The sequence below is a fragment of the Bos taurus genome, chromosome 7 (genome assembly GCF_002263795.3).
Source record: "Bos taurus isolate L1 Dominette 01449 registration number 42190680 breed Hereford chromosome 7, ARS-UCD2.0, whole genome shotgun sequence".
NCBI lineage: Eukaryota > Metazoa > Chordata > Mammalia > Artiodactyla > Bovidae > Bos > Bos taurus.
Genome location: NC_037334.1, coordinates 62,255,670 through 62,277,289, shown reverse-complemented (window position 1 = coordinate 62,277,289; position 21,620 = coordinate 62,255,670). Strand labels below are relative to the sequence as shown.

At 43.7% G+C, this 21,620-nt stretch overlaps 1 protein-coding gene across 2 annotated transcripts in view; it reads left to right on the top strand.

Moving 5' to 3' along the window:
- Positions 1 to 1,364: 1,364 nt before the first annotated feature.
- ZNF300 (zinc finger protein 300) overlaps positions 1,365 to 21,620 on the top strand; it is a 43,364-nt gene continuing 23,108 nt past the window's right edge. For both annotated transcript variants that reach the window (XM_015472324.3, XM_059888795.1), the window contains exon 1: positions 1,365 to 18,043. The gene's annotated coding sequence lies outside the window, so the exon portion shown is untranslated. The remainder of the gene's footprint in view (positions 18,044 to 21,620) is intronic.

The following is a 21,620-nucleotide window of genomic DNA, read 5'->3' as shown; positions in this document are numbered from 1 at the left end:
GCTAGAGAGGTAAACAGGGGCAGATGGAGATGGGCTTTCCAGCCTTGGACTTTATTTTGAGGACAGTAGACAGAAGAAAGCTCCCTGCTGCATCATGTTTTGCTATTCTTTTATTCCTTTTCACAATTTTAAATGCTCTCACTGGTTTATTTGTCTACCTACTTATGGTCTATCCCATTCTTCTTCCACCTAGCATGTAAACAGCATGATATCAGAGACTATGTCTTATTCTCTACGATAACTTCAGCCCTAGAAAAGTACCAGGCACACACAGAGGGTATTTAATTAATAATTGTTTATGAGTGAATGAACAAATGAGTGAATGAATGAACTAATGAGAAAAAGGAAAGGGGAGACATAGATTTGGGAGTGTCCTTTGTACTTTGCCTTTATTTAGGGGAAAGCTTCCCCTCCCCACCCTCCACAGGAGAGAGGTGCAGCTCAACAAGTTTTGTCTTTTCAGGAAGTGAAGTGCAGGTGAGCGTGAGAAAAGGGCTAGGGAGAAGGATCAGGGTGAGTTGACCCAGAAACTGAAAGCCTAACTGAGGTCTGGACACCAAGTTCCTTTTCCTTAAGGCTCTGTGATCCATGGGAAATAACCTGGCCTTCACATTGAACTCCAAAAGATTTTAGGGCATCTGGGTCAGAATCAGGTCTTGTCCTACTTCCCAGGCTTTGATCTCTCAACCTCATGAGACTATCAGCCCAGAAGGATCCTTGGGGATCACCTAGTTCCTTGGACTCCAAGTGTCTTAGGTCCTTAGACTCTACTAACAGACATTCCCACTGCCACCTACCCTGCTCTTGTGCTTCTTAATGTTAAATTGACAAATTCATGTCAGCTACTGTATAGACTTTATGTTTTTGAGAGGTAGAAGTTCTTTTTCAGGCTACCCACTGCCTGCTTCTCCTCCCACTTTCCATCTGTTTGTAATCCTGCCCTGGATGAAGCCTGGGCGAGTCAGGTCCTGATGCTTCACTCCACGTTCTAAGCCCTATTTTCTCACCTCTTCCAAAACCAGCTACTGCTTCTCCCCATCATGTTCAAGGATGTCAAGCCTGGCATGCAGCAGAAACTTCCTGGAGAAGAGCTCTTTCTCCCCCAAATGTCCAAGAAATGTGGGAGACTCGTGGTTGAGTTTGAAGTGATCTGCCCTCAAAATTCTCCAGGTATCAGGAACTTTAATTGAGCAGGGTTTTCCTCTATCTACCTGTGTTCCCTCAGGACCAACCAGGGACCTTTCCAGAGGTCTAGAATTTCTGAATCATTCAACCAGTGATGGACCTCTGACAGGGTAGGAGGGCTTAGGGAGGGCTTTTGTACTGCTGAATGTTTTCCAGAGAATATATTATAATCTTTCAAAGTTGTAAAAAAAAAATTAGTGGGAACAGACAGCATCAAGGCAGGGCCCCTGAAAGAAAGGATCCACCTCTCTCACACAGGGTTTGGGCTCTCTTGTGGCTTGTGGATCAGGGGCTGAAAAGATGGCTGGTAGTTCAGGCTCATCCACTTCTGTTATTTGCTTGGCCAGCTCTGTCAGACAAATCAAAGATCCTTGTCTTTGGGAGCTGTGGGTTCAAGCTCCCAATTAGGCACTGGGAAGCATAGAAGAATCTTGCTGATTTGGGCATCAGAGAAATGCATATTCAAACCCCAGATCTGCCCTTTTCTAACTATTTGAGAAAGACATCTTTCCTCATTTGTAAAATGGAGATTTTATGTGGATGAGAGAATACATGAGAAAACATTTGGTGCAGGGTGTGGGATCCATTCCCATGGTTATCATCATTATTAAAGATGCCAGTGATGACCCCAAGTATCCCAGCCATGCAGTGCATGCCTGAACCAAGCATCCTTGAGGGCATGGAGGCTGGGGTTCTGACCCTCAGCATCCGACCACCCCATTGCCCCCTCAAATCACCATCCACAATTCTACAACTCAGCACGGCTCTGTGATCTCAGACCAGTCCCTGTAGTCTCCCTGGTCCTCCCTACCTGTTCAGAACCATTAGAAGCTGGACCACATGATCTCTAAGGGCTCCATCTGGCTTTGAAATTCTTTGTCCAGTTTCCTAGGGTCTCTCTGGGACAGTTAAGTACTTTGTGTACAAGCTCCTGAAATGTTCTTATTCAGAGGTCAACACAGAGGCGGACTGTGGGGTTTCAGGACTTTGGAATACCCTGAGAGGGTGTCCTGCTCTTCCCACATGCACACAGCCCTGTTTTACTTCCCCATTTACACAGAATCGCTGAGCTAAGATTAACTGAGTGCCTGCTATGGGCTAGGCTCTGCTCTAAGTGTTTTAAACAGACTAACTTATTTAATCCTCATAACAACCCTATACAACACATATAATATAAATTCCATTTTAAAATCGAGGAAAGTGAGGGATAGAGAGGTTAGTAACCCAAGCCAGTAAGTGATGGAGATGAGGGTCCAGCTCAGACAATCTGGCTTCAGGGCCTGATACTCTCCTCTTTTATCCCAACACTGCACTGACTCCAGAGAGTGAATGGGAACTTCAAAGTCACACAGCAGCTTACTCAATGATCTCTGACCATTAAGCCACTGGAAGAGTCTACCAAGGGCAATAAATAATAAACTGAAGAGGAAAATATCTTGGCCTCTCCTTTTCTACATCCTCCTTCCACCCCCAAATCCTGTGGGCTATTTACTAAAAGTAGAGAAGCTAGGGTGTGGCCTTGTGGTAAGTGCCAAGGCTGGCCTGGCCAGACTGGCCCCACAGTGGTCAGCCCTCCTCAGGGCTAAGCTTGGCTGCCTCTCCCATCTACCCAGAAGCACAGTCAGAGGGGGTGGAAGTGCCTGGGGTGGAGGTGAGGGCAGGACCGAATCAGGAAAATATATTAGAAAGGGAAAAGGGCAGGGGCCAGGATTAGGGGAAAGGATGGGGTGCAGGGGGAAAAATACCCACTGTGTGTGCCAGACACAGGGCTGGGGACCTTCCCGTACCTCTTACATGGAAGGCCCTGTCATTACCCTCATATTACATGGGAGGAAATTGGGACTCAGAGGGATGGATTACCTGCCCCAAGTTATGGGGTGTGTTCTCTCTATTACAGAAGACAGGAAAGAGGAAGAGAGGGAGGATAAAGGAGGAGGGAGTGAGGTGTGGGGACCTTGGTACTCTACAAGGGCAATGAGCCCAGAGCTGTTCTTGCATCTCAGAAGGCTCACTGGGAGAATGTTTATCAGAATCCTCCACGTTGACCCGGAGCATGACCTTCCAGCCTGTCTGTGCCTGCCCCGTGACTGCCTCTAGATATAAACAGCCTATTTATTAACCCCAGGAAACTGGCTCTTCTGCCACTTAGCCTTATCTCCTGGGATGGGCGGGCTTGGAGAGCAGAGGATGCCTGGCCAAATGTTTCCAGACTAGGAGGAGCAGCTGCTAGAAACCTGATGATCAGTGAAGAGCTGTACCAAAAGAAGCCACGGAGAACCCCCATTCGGTCTGCATCCACCCCCTTGCAGACTCACTCAAGGCAGCATGATGGGTTAATAAGCCCCCAAAGGCTTCGACCCAATGATTGCCACTTTGAGGGAATTAAAGCTTGACTCATTATTTCCCCTAATGATCCCCATCATTAGATCACTGTGATGACACCAAATGAAATCATGGCTATAAATGCACTTGGTAAATTGAACTCCCTCCAACTGAACTCCAACTCCCACTCTAGCACCTAAGAAGGTATCCTCTCATCCAGTCCCTTCCACTCCAGCCCCCCAAACTCTATGCCCCCCATTCAACTAGTTTGTCTTAACACTCACCCACCACATGCTTACCACCACACACTAAGGAGTTAGGGTTGTAATCATATATACCTATTAGATTGTTGGAGGAATTAAGTTTAGCACCTCTATATGTTCAGCTTCATCTATCACCAGGTGACTCTTAGTTCCATAAAAGGCCTCCCACAGTGTTCGTATAAGTAACCAGGAGTGGGAATATTTTGAATGGGAGACCAGAGATGAGGCAAGAATTGGCCAGGATCAGAAGGGGAGGAAGTGGATTTTACGGGCAGCTTGGAGGACTGGAATGACAACACCAAGAATGCTGGAATTTCTGGGAAAGGGAGGGCATGTGCAAACACAAGAATTGGATGAAAAGTCATAGGATATTTACAACTCCGGAAAGAACAGAACAAACACCATCTCATTCCAAGGCTAGTGGTGGGACATGGTGACCTTTCAGGGACACAGGAACTTGTGGTTATAATTGCGAGGTGTTGAAAACTCTCTGAGCTCACAGGTCTCATCCTGCCGGTTGCCTCTGCAGAGTCAGTGAGAATCGTGATCCCCTCTCCACTTTGCACTTTCAGAAACTTCTCCTGGTGTTTTCAATAATATTGCTTTATCCAGAGCCTTGGACTATGTCCTTGTTTCTTCCATTCTCTCTTATTCCCACTGAATCTATATATATTTTGTTTTCCTAGTTTGGGTATTTTTATTCATGTCATTATAACTGCATTCTTGTAAAATTAAAACTTGGCAACTAAGGCTGAAAATCCCATTTCACTCCTTTTGCTTTTCATTTTTATCATGACTCTTCCCCTACAGCTTAATTAACGGTATGTTTATCCTTCCAGAATTTTCTCTGTGTGCACACACACCCCCACACACCTTTTAAAATATATGTGGCAACATTTTTTGGTTTGGCTTCTTTTCTTCTTTTTTTCATAAGTAGAATTGCACATTATTATTGTGCTACAACTTGCTTTTCTCACCCACTGTATGTTCTAGAGATCTGTCCTTGTTAGCATTTTTTATCTACTTAATTTTTAACCACTGTACAATGTGGCTGTTTTATGGCTTATTTACTCATTCCTCCCCTCATTCCACATTTCACTGCTACAAGCAATGATGCTGTGAACATCCTTCATACACTTTCTTGTGCACATGTGATTTTATTTCTCTATGGCAGAAATCTGACAGTAGAAATGCAGGTTATCAGGGTATGAACATCCCCTGCTGAATCTTAAGTATGGATTTTCCCTGGCCACTCCCAGTCATTTCTTTTGGTCCATGGGCACCACATTTAAATCACCAGCTTCCTGCTCCTAACTCCCCTCTACCCAGAGGTCCCTCAGGTTCCTCAAACCTATACAGGAAGGGACCTTCCCTCCCCACAGCAGCCCCTGCTGGTGTACATGCTACATTCTCCCGGTTGTCCAAGGGTGGAAACTGTGTTCATGGTTCTCTCTTTCCTCCCCAGTGTCTAATAAGAGGTCAGATCTTGTGGAGTTAATCTCAGTAATGTCTTCTGGTTCTCATTTCTCCTCTGGTTACCTTTGGCCACGATTATTTAAAAATCCCCTAATAGTCTCCTTGTTCCCTTATGCAATACACCATATGTATCTTAATAAAGCACAGTTGATGTCATTCTCTTTTGGTTGGTTCCCCCCAGTATAAAACACAGTAGGATCTCCTTGGACTACTGAAGAAGTCTTCATGGACTTCTCCAACCTGGCTGTTTTCTCCCTCTAATTTTTATCTCTTCAGATCCCTCCTCTTTCACACTCTAGGCACACCGATCCTTTTGCATTCCCAAGTGTGCTCGTATTTCTTGCCTCCAAGACTTGGTTTCTCTGTTTCCTCTCCTAGAAGTCTCTTTCCTAGCTCTGGCTATTAAGGGTCTATCAATCCTTCTAGGTCCTGCCAAATAAATATTAAGGATTTGGGTTGCAGGGGTCTGACACAAGTAGCCAATTTCTTAACCTCTCTAATCATCCATTTTCTTCCCTATAAAAAGAACATTAATGCTGTCCAGGTCCGTGGGGAACTTTTAGTTAGGTGATACATATGAAGCTCTAAGCACAGTGCGTTCTACCGAGTAAATACTAAATAAACCTTAGCTCTTACTGGCATCACACTTCTTTTACAAAGCTGTACTTGGTCTCACCGTCAAATGGACTTTCCCACCTTCCAGGGCTCTCCCTATTCGAGTGGACATTTAGCCATTCCATTTCTAAGTCTGTCTTCACACTTGATAATGACCTCCTGAGGGTCAGGGATCCTCTAATTTATTTCTGCATGCCTCAGAGTGTCCCCAGCACAGTGCCTAGAACTGAACTGAATGTAAGGAGAATAACACACTGTTCTCCATTTGGAGGTGCTGAGAAGGAAAGAGAGCCACTTATATGGAATTAGAAGACAGCTTTGGATTCTACCTTGGCACTCACTGGTTGGTGAGAATCCATACACATCCCCCAGTTTCCTTATGGATAAAATGAGGAAAATACTACTACCAGCCTCACAAGGTTGGGGTGAGCTTCTGTGTACCACATAACCACATCCCCCAACCCATCCCAAAAGCAAAATAGTAAGAACTTTCTAGTTGTTTTTTGAATCTTAGTTTGCCTTCTCAGAGTAGCTGGCCTCCCCCTTGTGGAAAAAATTCAGATTGCATTCTATGAGTCTGTAAAGAATCTGGGAGCCAGAGTTTATCTCAGCAATGTTTATATCGTTGAAAACCTGAAAACCAACCAGGCCTTCCAATAGGAGGTGGCCCTAGTGGTAAAGAACCCACCTCCCAATGCAGGAGATGTAAGAGACCCAAGTTTGACCCCTGGGTTGGGAAGATCCCATGGAGAAGGACATGGCAACCCACTCCAGTATTCTTGCCTGGAGAATCCCATAGACAGAGGAGCCTGGAAGGCTACAGTCCATAGGACTGCACAGAGTTGGACACGACTAAAGCAACTTAGCACGCACGCACACCATACAAAGGGAAATAATCTAGCCATTTGAATATAATGAAATAGATGTCTAGGGGACACTTCCAAGTAAAACTTAAATTATTAACATATAAACGTTGTACAATTTTGTGTCTACACACATACATTAAATGTTAATAGTGCTTATGTTGGATAGTGAAATTCAGTTGTTTTTCACTTGGGGTTCACCTGGAGTTAACCCCATGTTAACAAGTTAACAAGTTAACAAGTTAACCCCAAGTTAACAAGTATGTGAATCCCATTGAGAGGCAGTGAAAGTCCAAATCCTGCGACCCCATGGACTATACAGTCCATGGAATTCTCCTGGCCAGAATACTGGAGTGAGTAGCCAAACCCTTCTCCAGGGGATCTTCTCAACCAAGGGATCAAACTAAGTCTCCCACATTGCAGGCAGACTCTTTACCAGCTGAGCTACCAGAGAATCCCATTGATAAGGGGATCCCAAGATAAATGAAAACAGATCAATATGTGCTCCCTGGGCCTGCTGCGTGCAGACAGCCCAGACAGGAAAGGGTGGAATGGAAATCCAAGGGGAATAAAGGATCTTAGGCTGGAGTTCTGGGAGCCTCTCAGAAGTGGGCCGATGGGGGCTGTGTATCCACTGTTCTTGGCCAGGCTGATCTGAAGTCCTGAAACTGACCCTTTGTTCCCAGCACCAGCCAGACATACAGCCAAAGACAAAATGCCAAAACCATCCAGGCCTTGCTGGAGACACTGACTGGTGAGTAAGTGTATCCTCTGAGGCTCTAGTCTAGACTGGGGGAGCACCAGAGCGTGAAAGGGGACCAATGTGGTAAGTGTTGGAGACCAGGAGCACTTTTGGAGCTCCGGGGACAGAAAGAGCCTCCCAGGGGTTCAGGGGCGGGGAAGGTTCCTGGAAGAGGTTGCAAATAAGTTGCATACACATTTGTTCAGCATTTTACCCAGGAATTTTCAATGATTCAGCACCCAAGGACCACCTAATGGATAGCCAGAACATACGAAGACTGTACTTTTTAAGTTTTTTGTTAGTTAGTACTTAAAATGTAAACGATATAAGAAGTAATACTCTTATATCAGTGAAAGGGACAAAACTACTTTTAGTCTTCAACCAAAGTGTATATATCTGGCTCCATGGGGGAAGGTCAATTTTACTTCTGGTTGTTCTCTTTTCTTTTTCCTTCTGCTATATTAGAAAAATATGAACTTAAAACTGTAGGTCATCAGTTACTGTGGAAAACGGTATGGTGGTTCCTCAAAAAATGAAACGCAGAATTACCACATGATCCAACAATTCCACTGTTACACATACACCTGAAAAAATCTGAAGCAAGGACCAAACTTGTGCTCTTAACCGTTGAGCCATACTACCTTCGCGGCTGTCCAAAGACAGAAACTTTTAAACTTGAATGATAAAAGCTGATTCTAATAGTACCAGAGGGTAAGTGAATGTCAAAACTGACAGTTACATTCAGTGACTTGGAGGAGAACAGCCATTTAGGGAGCCATGAAAATACGAGGCAAGCTGAAGTGTAGGTGCTTGGTGTCTTCATTGCAAACAGAACCTCATTCCCCATTAAACAGGAAGTGTGATCTCAGAGTTCTAAGTCACAGACGTGTACAAGCAGCAGAATTAGGCTACTCTCCAGAGTTTATGACACAGTGTCCTCCTGCCTTTTGCTTATGTCCAAAACACTGAGAAACCAAGATAATATCTGCAAGCCTGGGAAATCTTGTACAGCTCATTCCCAGAATGCAAGGGTGGTCCAACATTCATGAATCAATGTAATTCATCCTATTAACAGACTAAATCAGAAAAACTATGAGATCAAGATATGAGGCAAAAAATGTATTCAACAAAATTCAACACCAATATATGATAAATAAACTAAGAACTGAAGAGAAATGGCACATCCAGATGATGGAATATTATTCAGCTCTAAAAAGAAATGACCTGTCAAGTCTTGAAAAGACATGGAAGGAACTTCAGTGTATATTGCTTAGTGAAAGAAGCCAATCTGAAAAGGCTATACTGTATGCTGCTAAGTCACTTCAGTTGTGTCCGACTTGTGCGACCCCACCAGGCTCCTCTGTCCATGGGATTTTCCAGGCAAGAACACTGGAGTGGGTTGCCATTGCCTTCTCCCATATACTGTATGATTCCAACTATATAACATTCTGGAAAAGGTGAAACTATGGAAGCAGTAATAAAGATCAGTGGTTGCAAGGGGTTAGGGGGAGGGAGAGAAGCAATGGCAGAGAATAAACAATTTTATAGGTGGGTAAATATATTCTGTATGATGTCATAATGGTAGATACATGTCATTATACATTTGTAGAAACCTGTAGAATATACAGCAGCAAGAGTCAACCATTATAGAAACTATGGACTTTTGAGTGATTATAATGTGCTCATGTAGCTTTATCAATTGTAATAAATGTACCACTCTGGTAGGATGTTAATACTATTGGATGCTGTGCCTATGTAGGGAAACTCTGTACTTTCTTTTCAGTTTTGCTGTGAACCTGAATTTGTTCTAAAGAATCAAGTCTATTAAAAATGACAGGCACATCCATACAATGGAGTGTTATCCAGTGACAAAAAGAAATGAGCTTGTTTTCACAAAAACTTATGACTTTTTAAAATTTGTTTTTTAATTGAAGGATAATTGCTTATGACTCTTAAATGCATATTATTAAATGAAAGAAGTCATTCTGAAAAGGCAACTTGCTGCTGCATGATTCCATTTGTATGACATTATGAAAAAGGAAAAACTATACAGTGAGTGAAAACATCAGTGGTTTTCAGGGATGTTAAGAGAGGGGGAGAGAGTTGAATAGGTGAAGCACAGTGGTTTTTTAGGGTGTTAAACTATTTTGTATCATGCTATTAATTATTCATGTATTATATTAATACCATACTTAATATTAATATCATGATACTATAATGATGGATATACATGGCACTATGAAATTGTCAAAACCCATAGAAACTTTACAGCAAAAACCTTGAACATTATGTTCAATTTAAAGAAATAATTTATGCAGTAGAGGGAATCTCATAATGGAATTTAAACTTTGATAAAATAAAGTGTATGATACATTTATGAAATAACCTCACCATACAAGGTGAGAGGAAAAGGGATTGACCCAGTTATCTTGGGAAATGAGTGAAGTGAGACTAGAGTCAAGTAAACTACAGACAAGCACTGTACTCTGGTTGCTGAACTTGCTTTCCACAGGCATTCAGATTAGTCGTCCTGAAGCTGCTACACATGTATTTTGGAACCGAATAATTAAATAAATGAAGGGCAGATGGTGAAAGCCAGGAGTGAGAAATTACTGTTAAGCTAGTGGGGAAGGCTAGAATGACCTACATGATATTGGATTAGATCTGGAGATGTCAGTATGAAATGATGTTTAGCTTAATGCAGACTCAGATGAGTGCATATAGAGAGATGTATAGGTATGCTTATATGCATGGGTTAATATAAACATATATGTTTCTTTGCTCTCTCAGCTGGGAGGGCCACAAACGGACACTCCAATAGCAGCAAGCATACTCAGTGCTCATATCTTGCCTTTGTTTTTATATAACAGCTTTATTGAGATTTAATTCACATACATATAATTCACCTATTTAAAGAGTACATTTCAAAGTTTTCCAAAGCAGCTGCACCATTTTGCATTTCTATCAGCATTGTAGAGTATGAGTGTTTCCAGTGTCTATACATCCTTTCCAACAGTTACTGTTGTCCATCTTTCCAATTACAGCTGTCTTTGTGGGTATGAGATGGTATTTCACTGGGGTTTTGATTTGTATTTCCCTGATGGCTAATGATGTTCAGCATCTTTTCATGTGCTTATTTGTCATTTGTATATTTTGTTTGAAATAATGTCTCTTCAGATCCTATGTCTATTTTTAAACTGAGTTATTTTTCTTTTCAATGGGAGTTCTTTATATGCAGTCACATTGTGAGGCACTGTGGGGTTAGGGCTTCAACGTATGGATTTAGGGGGACAATTAACAGTTGTAAGAATGGGTAATTTAGCCCCCCAAAACAACTATTTAAATTATAATAAGTGTTATAAGAGGCCATGGCTGTTTTCTTTTGCTCACTCTCCCATGATATCTATCTCATATTTATATACTTTATGTAAATAACAATACATTTACATACTCTATCATTGATCAAGAAGTAGCAGAAGTCCTTTATGTTTGCAAAAGAAAATAACAGGAAAAAAGTTTATTTTATACTTTAGAGTTCTTTAGGATGCCCTATGTTTCATTACAATTCATACTTCATTAAAAGAAAGGAAAAAAAAAAATAGGGAATTCCCTGGCAGTCCAATGGTCAGGACTCGGCACTTGCACTGCTCTGGCCCGAGTTCAGTCTCTAGCTGGGGAACTAAGATCCTGCAAGCCATGCAGCATGTCCTAGATAAGTAAATAAACCCTGACACAGGTGACCACGACAACCCACACACAGGGTTGAAGAAGCCACTGTGGGAGAATGTCCCCTGGATCCTCCAGACCTCACTGAGAGAAAACCATAGATTTGCACTAAGATTTAGCTACAAGAATATTTGTTGTAGCACTTTTTAACAAACTGAAAGTTGGAACAAATTAAAGAACTGATTAAACAAATAGATATATACCCCCAAATAAATTTGTAATCATCAAAAATGATGTTGCCAAATATTTATCAAAATGTAAATGGTGGTTGAGTATACATCAACATCAGTACACCTTCTCTGACCCTCTAGTCATGCCTTCTGTGGCCTCTAACCAGGGCTATAGGAACAGAGACAGGCTAGAGTTTGAAGGTAGGATGCACAGTATCAGGTTCTCAGCAGGACCCAGGAACTGGCAAGGACATTAGTAGTCTTGGAAATACGGTGTACACATGGTGAGATTCATTCAGCAGTCTCTCTGGAATGTTCCCCAGGAAAACTGAGGTGCAGGTCCCTGTGGTTTCAGCTGAGGAGGAGCAGAGTTCAGTCAAATGCTGTGTTTTAGATTGGGAGATGTTTTAAGAAATAGGAGAGTTGAAGACAAATATCTGGGCTAGGATTTACCTGCTGGCTATTTGACCTTGGACAAGTCACTTCACCTTACTGAGCCTCAGTTAAACTGGAAATAATACCTGTGTTGTACTAGTTACTTTATCCCTTCCCCCTTTTAAAAAATTAAGGTAACAAATGCTGCTGCTACTGCTGCTAAGTCGCTTCAGTCGTGTCCGACTCTGTGTGACCCCATAGACGCCAGCCCACCAGGCTCCCCCGTCCCTGGGATTCTCCAGGCAAGAACACTGGAGTGGCTTGCCATTTCCTTCTCCAATGCATGAAAAGTGAAAGTGAAGTCGCTCAGTCGTGTCCGACTCCTAGCGACCCCATGGACTGCAGCCTACCAGGCTCCTCCGTCCATGGGATTTTCCAGGCAAGAGTACTGGAGTGGGGTGCCATTACAAAACAACCTAATTTAAAGTAGGAATGTATGTGGGTGCACACATTCATGCTAACTGTTCCCTCTGCCCAGCACACTTCCACTATTTCATTAAGACTTTCCTCAAAGATCAAGGAGGCCTCCCTGCCTACCTAATCTAAACTTAACCCTCTCCCCACTTCCCTTACCCCATCTACTTTTTCTTTGTGTACCATGCATCACCTCTACTATACTATGTAACTTACTGACATATTGTGCTTACTGTTTATTGACTACTTACTAAAAGTAAAATTTCATAAAGGTAAGGGTTTTTGTCTGATTAATGTTGTATCCCCAGAACCAGGAAGAGGGTTTGGCTCATAGATGTTAGTCATTGAAAAAAATATATATGTAGCTGTAATATGTTTCATGAATCTTCTGGTGGCTCACAGGTTAAAGTGTCTGCCTGCCAAGCGGGAGACCTGGGTCGGGAAGATCCCCTAGAGAACAAAATGGCAACCCACTCCAGTATTCTTGCCTGGAGACTCCCATGGACAGAGGAGCCTGGTGGTCTACAGTCCACGGGGTCGCAGAGTCAGACACGACTGAGTGACCTCACACACACAATATGTTTCATAAAACAATGCTTATCACATGGGATACATATGTGATACTTTACAGTATTTTATTTTTTAAAATGGTCACATACAAGATTCCATTTATACGATGTTCCAGAAAGGCAAAATTAACCTATAAAGATACAAATTGGAAAACTGGTTGTTTCTCAGCATGTGGGGGAAAGGATTGATTGGAAAGGGGCAGAACTTTCTGGGGATATTAAAATGTCTTGCATTTTGATGGCATAGTATACAACAAATTTTACGTTTTATTCTCTGTGAGTTACATTTAAATTTTAACCCAACTTTTAAAAAGAACTGGCAAATAAAAAATATTAGTCTTAACAAAGATTTCATCCCTCTTACTGTTGTACTGGGTTTCAACCCATAGTTTAAAAAACTGACTTACGGGTTGCTGTGGAGTTAAGGCTAGACAGCATTGGTAAGGCAGGTAGCACTCCACTTGTATCTGGTCCCATCACTTCATGGCAAATAGATGGGGTAAAAAATGGAAACAATATTTTCCTGGGCTCCAAAATCACTGCAGACTGTGACTGCAGCCACAAAATTAAAATACCCTTGCTCCTTGGAAGAAAAGCCATGACAAGCCTAGACAGCATATTAAAAAGCAGAGATATCACTTTGCCACAAAGGTCCCTCTAGTCAAAATTATGGTTTTCCAGTGGTCATGTATGGATGAAAGTTGGACCATAAAGAAGGCTGAGCATGGAATAGAATTGTGGTACTGGAGAAGATTCTTGGGAGTCCCTTCCACAGCAAGGAGATCAAACTAGTCAATTCTAAAGGAAATCAATCCTGAATATTAACTGGAAAGGCTGATGCTGAAGCTCCAATCCTTTGGCCACTGGATGGGGAGGGCTGACTCATTGGAAAAGACTCTGATGCTGGGAAAATAGAGGGCAGGAGGAGAAGGTGGCAAGAGGATGAGATGGTTGGATGACATCACTGACTCAGTGGACAAGAGTTTGAGTAAACTCTGAGAGATAGTGAAGGACAGGGAAGCTTGGCATCCATGGGGTCGCAAAGAATCCAACAGGACTTCAGTTCAGTTCAGTTACTCAGTCATGTCCGACTCTTTGCAAACCCATGGACTGCAGCACGCCAGGCCTCCTTGTCCATCACCAACTCCTGGAGTTTACTTAAACTCATGTCCACTGAGTCGGTGATGCCATCCAACCATCTTATCCTCCATCGTCCCCTTCTCCTCCTGCCTTCAATCTTTCCCAAATTCAGGATCTTTTCAAATGAGTCAGTTCTTTGCACCAGGTGGCCAAAGCATTGGAGTTTCAGCTTCAGCATCATCCTTCCAATGAATATTCAGGACTGATTTCCTTTAGGATGGACTGGTTGGATCTCCTTGCAGTCCAAGGGACTCTCAAGAGTCTTCTCCAACATCACAGTTCAAAAGCATCAATTCTTGGTGCTCAGCTTTCTTTATAGTCCAACTCTCACATCCATACATGACTACTGGAAAAACCATAGCCTTGACTAGATGGACCTTTGTTGGCAAAGTAATGTCTCTGCTTTTTAATATGCTGTCTAGGTCAGTCATAGCTTTTCTTCCAAGCAGTAAGCGTCTTTTAATTTCATGGTTGCAGTCATCATCTGCAGTGATTTTGGAGCCGCCCTCCAAATAAAGTCTGTCACTGCTTCCATTGTTTCCTCATCTATTTGCCATGAAGTGATGGGACCAGATGTTGTGGTCTTAGTTTTCTGAATGTTGATCTTTAAGCCAACTTTTTCACTCTCCTCTTTCACTTTCATCAACAGGCTCTTTAGTTTTTTGCTTTCTGCCATAAGGGTGGTATTATTTGCATATCTGAGGTTATTGATATTTCTCCCAGCAATCTTGATTCCAGCTCGTGCTTCATCCAGCCCACCATTTCTCTTGATGTACTCTGCATACAAGTTAAATAAGCAAGGTAACAATATGCGGCCTTAACGTACTCCTTTCCCTATTCGGAAACAGTCTGTTGTTCCATTGTTCCATGTCCAGTTCTAACTATTGCTTCCCAGCCTGCATACAGATTTCTCAAGAGGCAGGTCAGGTGGTCTGGTATTCCCATCTCTTCCACAGTTTGTGGTGATCCACACAGTCAAAGGCTTTGGTATAGTCAGTAAAGCAGAAATAGATGTTTTTCTGGAACTTTCTTGCTTTTTTGATGATCTAGTGGATATTGGCAATTTGATCTCTGGTTCCTCTGCCTTTTCTAAAACTAGCTTGAACATGTGGAAGTTCACAGTTCAGGTACTGCTGAAGCCTGGCTTGGAGAATTTTAAGCATTATTTTACTAGGGTGTGAGATGAATGCAATTGTGTGGTAGTCTGAGCATTCTTTGGTATTGCCTTTCTTTGGGATTGGAATGAAAACTGACCTTTTCCATCCTGTGGCCACTGCTGAGTTTTCCAAATTTGCTGGCATATTGAGTGCAGCACTTTCACAGCATCATATTTCAGGATTTGAAATAGCACACTGGAATTCCATCCCCTCCCTTAGCTTTGTTCGTAGTGATGCTTCCTAAGGCCCACGTGACTTTGCATTCCATGATGTCTGGCTCTAGGTGAGTGATTATACCATCGTGATTATCTGGGTTGTGAAGATCTTTTTTGTATAGTTCTTCTGTGTATTTTTGCCATCTCTTCTTAATATCTTCTGCTTCTGTTAGGTCCATACCATTTCTGTCCTTTATTCAGCCCATCTTTGCCTGAAATGTTCCCATGGTATCTCTGATTTTCTTGAAGCGATCTCTAGTATTTCTCATTCTATTGTTTTCCTCTATTTCTTTGCACTGATCACTGAGGGAGGTTTTCTTATCTCTCCTTGCTATTCTTTGGAACTCTGCATTCAAATGGGTATATCTTTCCTTTTCTCCTTTGCTTTTCACTTCACTTCTTTTCACAGCTATTTGGAAGGCCTCCTCAGACAGCCATTTTGCTTTTTTGCATTTCTTTTTCTTGAGAATGGTCTTGATCCCTGTCTCCTGTACAATGTCATGAACCTCCGTCCATAGTTCATTAGGCACTATCAGATCTAAGCCCTGAATCTATTTGTCACTTCCACTGTATAATCATAAGGGATTTGATTTAGGTCATACCTGAATGGTCTAGTGGTTTTCCCTACTTTCTTCAATTTAAGTCTGAATTTGGCAATAAGGAGTTCAAGATCTGAGCCGCAGTCAGCTCCCGGTCTCATTTTTGCTAACTGTATAGAGCTTCTCCATCTTTGGCTGCAAAGAATATAATCAATCTGATTTTGATATTGACCATCTGGTGATGTCCATGTGTAGAGTCTTCTCTTGTTGTTGGAAGAGGGTGTTTGCTATGACCAGTGTGTTCTCTTGGCAAAACTCTATTAGCCATTGCCCTGCTTCATTCTGTACTCCAAGGCCAAATTTGTCTTAACTTACTGACAAATTTGCCAGTAGGACTCACTGACTGAACAACTCCACCAGCAACATTTCAGACATTCAGTAAAGCTTGGTTTTCTTTTCACATCCCTGAGTGCGCTTCTCAACATGGAGTCAAACATTTGTGTGCCCTGGCTACCACAGGTTGCTCTCTGGGGTGCCACACCTGCAGAGCTCCCATATCTCCCAATCCCAGGAGCCCACTCACCTGGGACTCACGAACTCGGGCTGGGAAAGGTCCTGGTAATGAACACTGAACTAATAAGCCACCACCAACCGGAAGAGTTCAAGAAAGGTCAAAAGGAGACAACATATGTTCCGACCACCTCCCAGAATCCTTGCTGGCACCCATCTTGGCTGAACAAGGCTTGCACCACCAGGAAGGACTCTGAGTTAGAATGATTGGCTAAAGACAACCTGGAAACTAATCCCATCACCATAAAACCCGAGACTGCAGAGTCACATGGCAGAGCTGTTCTCATGGGTTCCCTTAAACTACTGCTCTCCACCCGGGAGCCCTTTCTCAATAAAATCTCTTGCTTTGTTAGCATATGTGTCTCTTTGAACAATTCATTTCCGAGTGTTAGACAAGAGCCCAGTTTTGGGTCCTGGAAGGGGTCTCCCTTCCTGCAATAGGTCCATGCCTCTACCCCAAAGCCTGGCTGAGCCCCATTGTTCACCACGGCTCCCTCACACCCATGACATCTTTCTCCACACAGCTCAACCTCCAGCCCCGAGGAAGGCCAGCTAAGTGAGCAGCTTGACCCCTCTTGACTCAGTCCTGTCTGGGGGCCACGATCATCAGGACCTGGAGGGCACACAGGCACAGAAGAAGCCGCCACGCGCGGGGATCTCTAGAGCAAGTTTCCTCCAACTGCAAACTACATCTCCCAGAACGCCCGCGCTGCCGTGCTGCACATGCGCAACGAGAGGCCAGGGGGCGCCTGAGGGGTGGTCCCGGCTAGTTCTGTCTCTTTTCAGCCTGCTTCCGCGCCTGAGTCTCCCCGGAACAAGACACACGCGCAGTGCCCTGGCAACCTCGCGGACTTACTCTATTTTAAGAATTCTCCCGGAATGATCACATTTCACTAGAAATTTGAGGACTTAACTCTGGAATTTGAGTTTGAGTCCAAGGCCTTTCGTTGTGGGCCTGTGAGTATGAAGTTACAAAATGAGAGATACATTTTAGAGGCTTCCTTAAAATGCCTGCAAATAGAAGCTAACAATGGTTGAAGTTAGTACTGAGCGAGTGGGATAATCGCTAAGAACATACACACACAAATTTATATTGATTACACAAATATGATGACCAAGCGCTAACTCGCCTGAGTAATATTTAAAGAGAAAAATTTGAGAATGCTTGGAGAAAGTTTTCCTCTTCAGGGCAGTTCAATATTAATCAAGATGTGTTACCAGTCCTTTGGAGACAGCAGCAAGAAGGTCCACTTCAGAAGTAAAGGAAGCACCTGGTTGCACCGCTCCATTCTTTCACGGAAGAATGGAGAGGTTCAACCTGGTATTGTAGGGCACACGTGGAGCACAGTTCTCCAGGAAAGACCATTAACGGTGCTGCTTTCTGCGGTTCTTGTCAGTGGTGGGAGGGGCGGCCTGCAGTCCAGCGGTGTTCTCGGAGCTTAGGTGAGTTCTCGCGAGTCTGGAGCAGTTCTCCGGGGACACGTGCAGGCCTGTTGTAGTCTGCTGCCGCCATCTTGAGTTGCAGGGCCTGTGCAGGCTTCTGCTCACCACAGGCGGAGTTGGGGTTCAGCGTAGCGGTTCCGCACCAAGAGCTGTAATGCGATGGGTTCGGTGCAAGGCCTCTGCAGAGTGTCCTATACAGGTAAGGGAAACTAGATTAAGCACAAAAGAAGAGGTTAGAACTTACAGCTTAGATTCTCTTTTATTTTTCCCAGGGACCCTAGCAGCCTTTACTGGTGGCAAATCCCTTCTCTGTCTTTTTACTTTCTCCTCATGCTTGAGGGGAGCTAAGGGGCGATGGATGGTCTGATTTCTGTAACTGTTGCTGAGTTTGGCTTTTGTCTTCCGTGTGGAAGAGCAGAGCATCTGTGCTGCCTTGAGATATGTCATATTGTTAACGAGCTTCAGCCCTGACTGTTCGTATTCCTGAGCGACCGCCAGTTGAAGTTTTATAGATTCTAATCTTTTAGAGACCGAGGACAGCAGACAATTTAAAATAGATGGCCCAAATGTCAGCAAGAGGACAGTTTATTAAGAGGCCCAGGAAATGTAGGTGAGGGCTTGTTTTGTTGCTGTTGTTTGGTCACTAAGTCATCTCTGATTCTTTCGCCACCCCACGGACTGTAGCTCCCTCCATGCACCCGTTCCCCGCCCTCCCTGCCCAGCTTCCCTGTCCATGGAATTTTCCAGGATATGAATACTGGAGTGCATTGCCATTTTGTTTTTCAGGAAGTCTTCCTAACCCAGGGACTGAGCCCTCATCTCCTGCATCAGCAGGCATATTCTTTACCATCAAGGAAGCCTATGGCTTTTGTTAGCCAAGTTGGTTTTCTAGTAGCCTGTCTACACTTTCTTCGATTAGGCCACTTATATTGATGTAAAAGCAACATGACATTTTGACCCTCTCACAGACTCTTTGGTCAGCTAAATGATAATCAAGGGCAATCCAGTTGTCCTAAAATCCCTGTTGCTTGGCATATAGGATTAACTTATCTTTTGCCATTTTTCAGAAAAGGAGTTTCAGGTTGGAGAGAGGTTCACAAGGGTCATTTTTGGGGGTGAGGGAATGGGGGCAGTTGGTTCTGTTGTCTTGGGTTATTTCTCTGGAGGCTGGGGCTCGAGATCCGTCTTCATTCAAGTGTGATGTACCCACAAAGTTATTCCCCTACAACTTCAAGGAAGAATGGATCACTCTGGGGTCCCTTCCACTTAGGAGTGAGCTGTTCTTGTGGGCTTCTGGTTTTCCACGTACACCCAGTTTCCTGGCCCAAAGGGGTATAGGGCCAGGTCAGTGTGTGTGGTCCTCCTGGTTACCATATTCTGTGAGACCTTTCATGGTTTCTTCTACCTGGAGAACTTGAGTTGTTTCATTCCAAGGGGGTTAGGTGTCCCTTCTTGGACTTGGGGAATGGGTCTATCATACATGAGTTCAAATGCACTTGTTTAACTTATCCCTACCTGGAACTAACCATATGTGGATCAAAGCAATCAGAAGCGCCTTAATCCAGTTTTCTTGAGTTTGCTGGCATAGTTTGCTTGCTAAGGACCATTTCAAGGTTTGATTGGATCTCTCTGCTTTCCCTGATGAGTATAAGGTCCACTATCACATTATCCCCTTCATCACTTGAGACACAAATGCTGAATTATTATCATTTTGTAGGGCTCCTAGGAGCCCAATCCTGGGGATTCTTTATTTTAGTAATGCCTTAGTCATTTCAGCTTTCCTTTCAGTTCTAGAGGGGAATGCTTATATCTGAAATTGCCTGGTACTCTTAGCATGACAATGAAATCAATCTGCCAGTGTTCTCTAGGGCATGTCCCTCTGGTTTGAACAGGTCTTCTTTGGGGGCCTCTGGGGCCTCTGGTGTGGGAGTTATTTATTGTGCTAATGGGGCAAATGTCAACTACCCAACTGATTATGTTTTTCATGGCTGGGGTCTCCATGATGTCAACCAGCTAATAATTGATATATAGGACTTCCTTCTGGAGAGGATGATGGGACCCCACTCCAGTGCTCTTGCCTGGGGAATCCCATGGACGGAGGAGCCTGGTAGGCTGCAGTCCATGGGGTCGCTGAGTCCGACACGACTGAGTGAGTTCACTTTCACTTTTCACTTTCATGCATTGAAGGAAATGGCAACCCACTCTAGTGTTCTTGCCTGGAGAATCCCAGGGACGGGGGAGCCTGGTGGACTGCTGTCTATGGGGTCGCACAGAGTCGGACACGACTGAAGCGACTTAGCAGCAGCAGCTGCAGGACTTCCTTCCCATAGTGAGATCCTTAATGGTCCTCCCTGATGGCTTGGCGAGCTACAGTTTAGGGCATTAACTAGCCACCCATGGCTCTCCAAATCCCTACTGAAGCCCCGTTTTGGGGCTTTGTGTAATTCTTTTCTGTGTAGATTAGGGAATAATTGAATGGATCTGACCTTCAAAGTATGTGGGTTAGTTGCCAAGTTGCTGGTTCTAGGTCCACCCTTTTTGGCAGTTCTGGAAAAGGGAAAGGCTACCCACTCCAGTATTCTGGTCTGGAGAATTCCATGGACTGTATAGTCCATGGGGTCACAAAGAGTCAGACAACTGAGCGACTTTCACTTTGGCAGTTATGTCTACCATGTTGTTATATACACCATTATTACCTCTGCATCCTCCTTTTGGTGACTCCAACAATGAATCATTGCTACCTTTTTTGGAAGCTGTACTACTTATGAGAGTTGTACTTATAAGAACTGTACTGCTTCAATAGAGACTTCCCTGGTGGCTTAGACAGTAAAGCGTCTGCCTACAATGTGGGAGACCTGGGTCAGGAAGATCCTCTGGAGAAGGAAATGGCAACCCACTCCAGTACTCTTACCTGGAAAATCCCATGGATGGAGGAGCCTTGTAGGCTACAGTTGATAGGGTCACAAAGAGTCGGACACGACTGAGTGACTATACTTTCACTTTCACTTTTCACTGCTTTAATATGCTTAAGACATGTACTGCCTGTTTATTCTCTGCAGTAAGCGTAACTCTTCTCCTCCAAATAGCTCCATGTCTGGGTAGGATGGCATATGCATATCAGGAATCTGTGTAAATATTTAAGATCTCTGTCTTGATCTCTAAGTTTTAGGTAAGGGCTGTCAGCTCCACCTTTTGGGCCAAAGTCCCTGGGCATAGGTCTCTTGGTTCTATGATTTGGGTCTGGGAGGTTACCGCATATCCCACTAGCCTTTTCCCCTCCACACCCATCCTCTTCAGCATTCAGGAGAGACTCACTTCCTAGGTTAAGGCAATTGGGATAGACTGTTCAAGGGCCTCATGTTCAAGGGCCCTATTTCTGTAGGTGGTTAGATGACAGGATTTAGTGTACAGCAAGTTTGACAGATTTTTGTTACTTTCTGCCACGCCATGCCTCAGTGAAAGTGCTGAGTCGTAACCACTGGATTGCCAAGGAATTCCCAAGTTTTTATAGTAATCACTGAGTTGTCCAAAAATGTAGCCTGGACTTGAATTGACCTTCTGGGTAATAACAATTTCAGTCATGTTCAACTTTTTGCAACCCTATGGACTGTAGCCCACCAGGCTTCTCTGTGCATGGGATTTTTACCAGCATGAATACTGGAGTGGGTTACCACTTCCTCCTCCAGGGGATCTTCCTGATCCAGGGGTGTCTCCTGCATTGGCAGGCAGATTCTTTGCCACTGAGCCATTTGGGAAGCCCATTCTTTTCCCTTGGG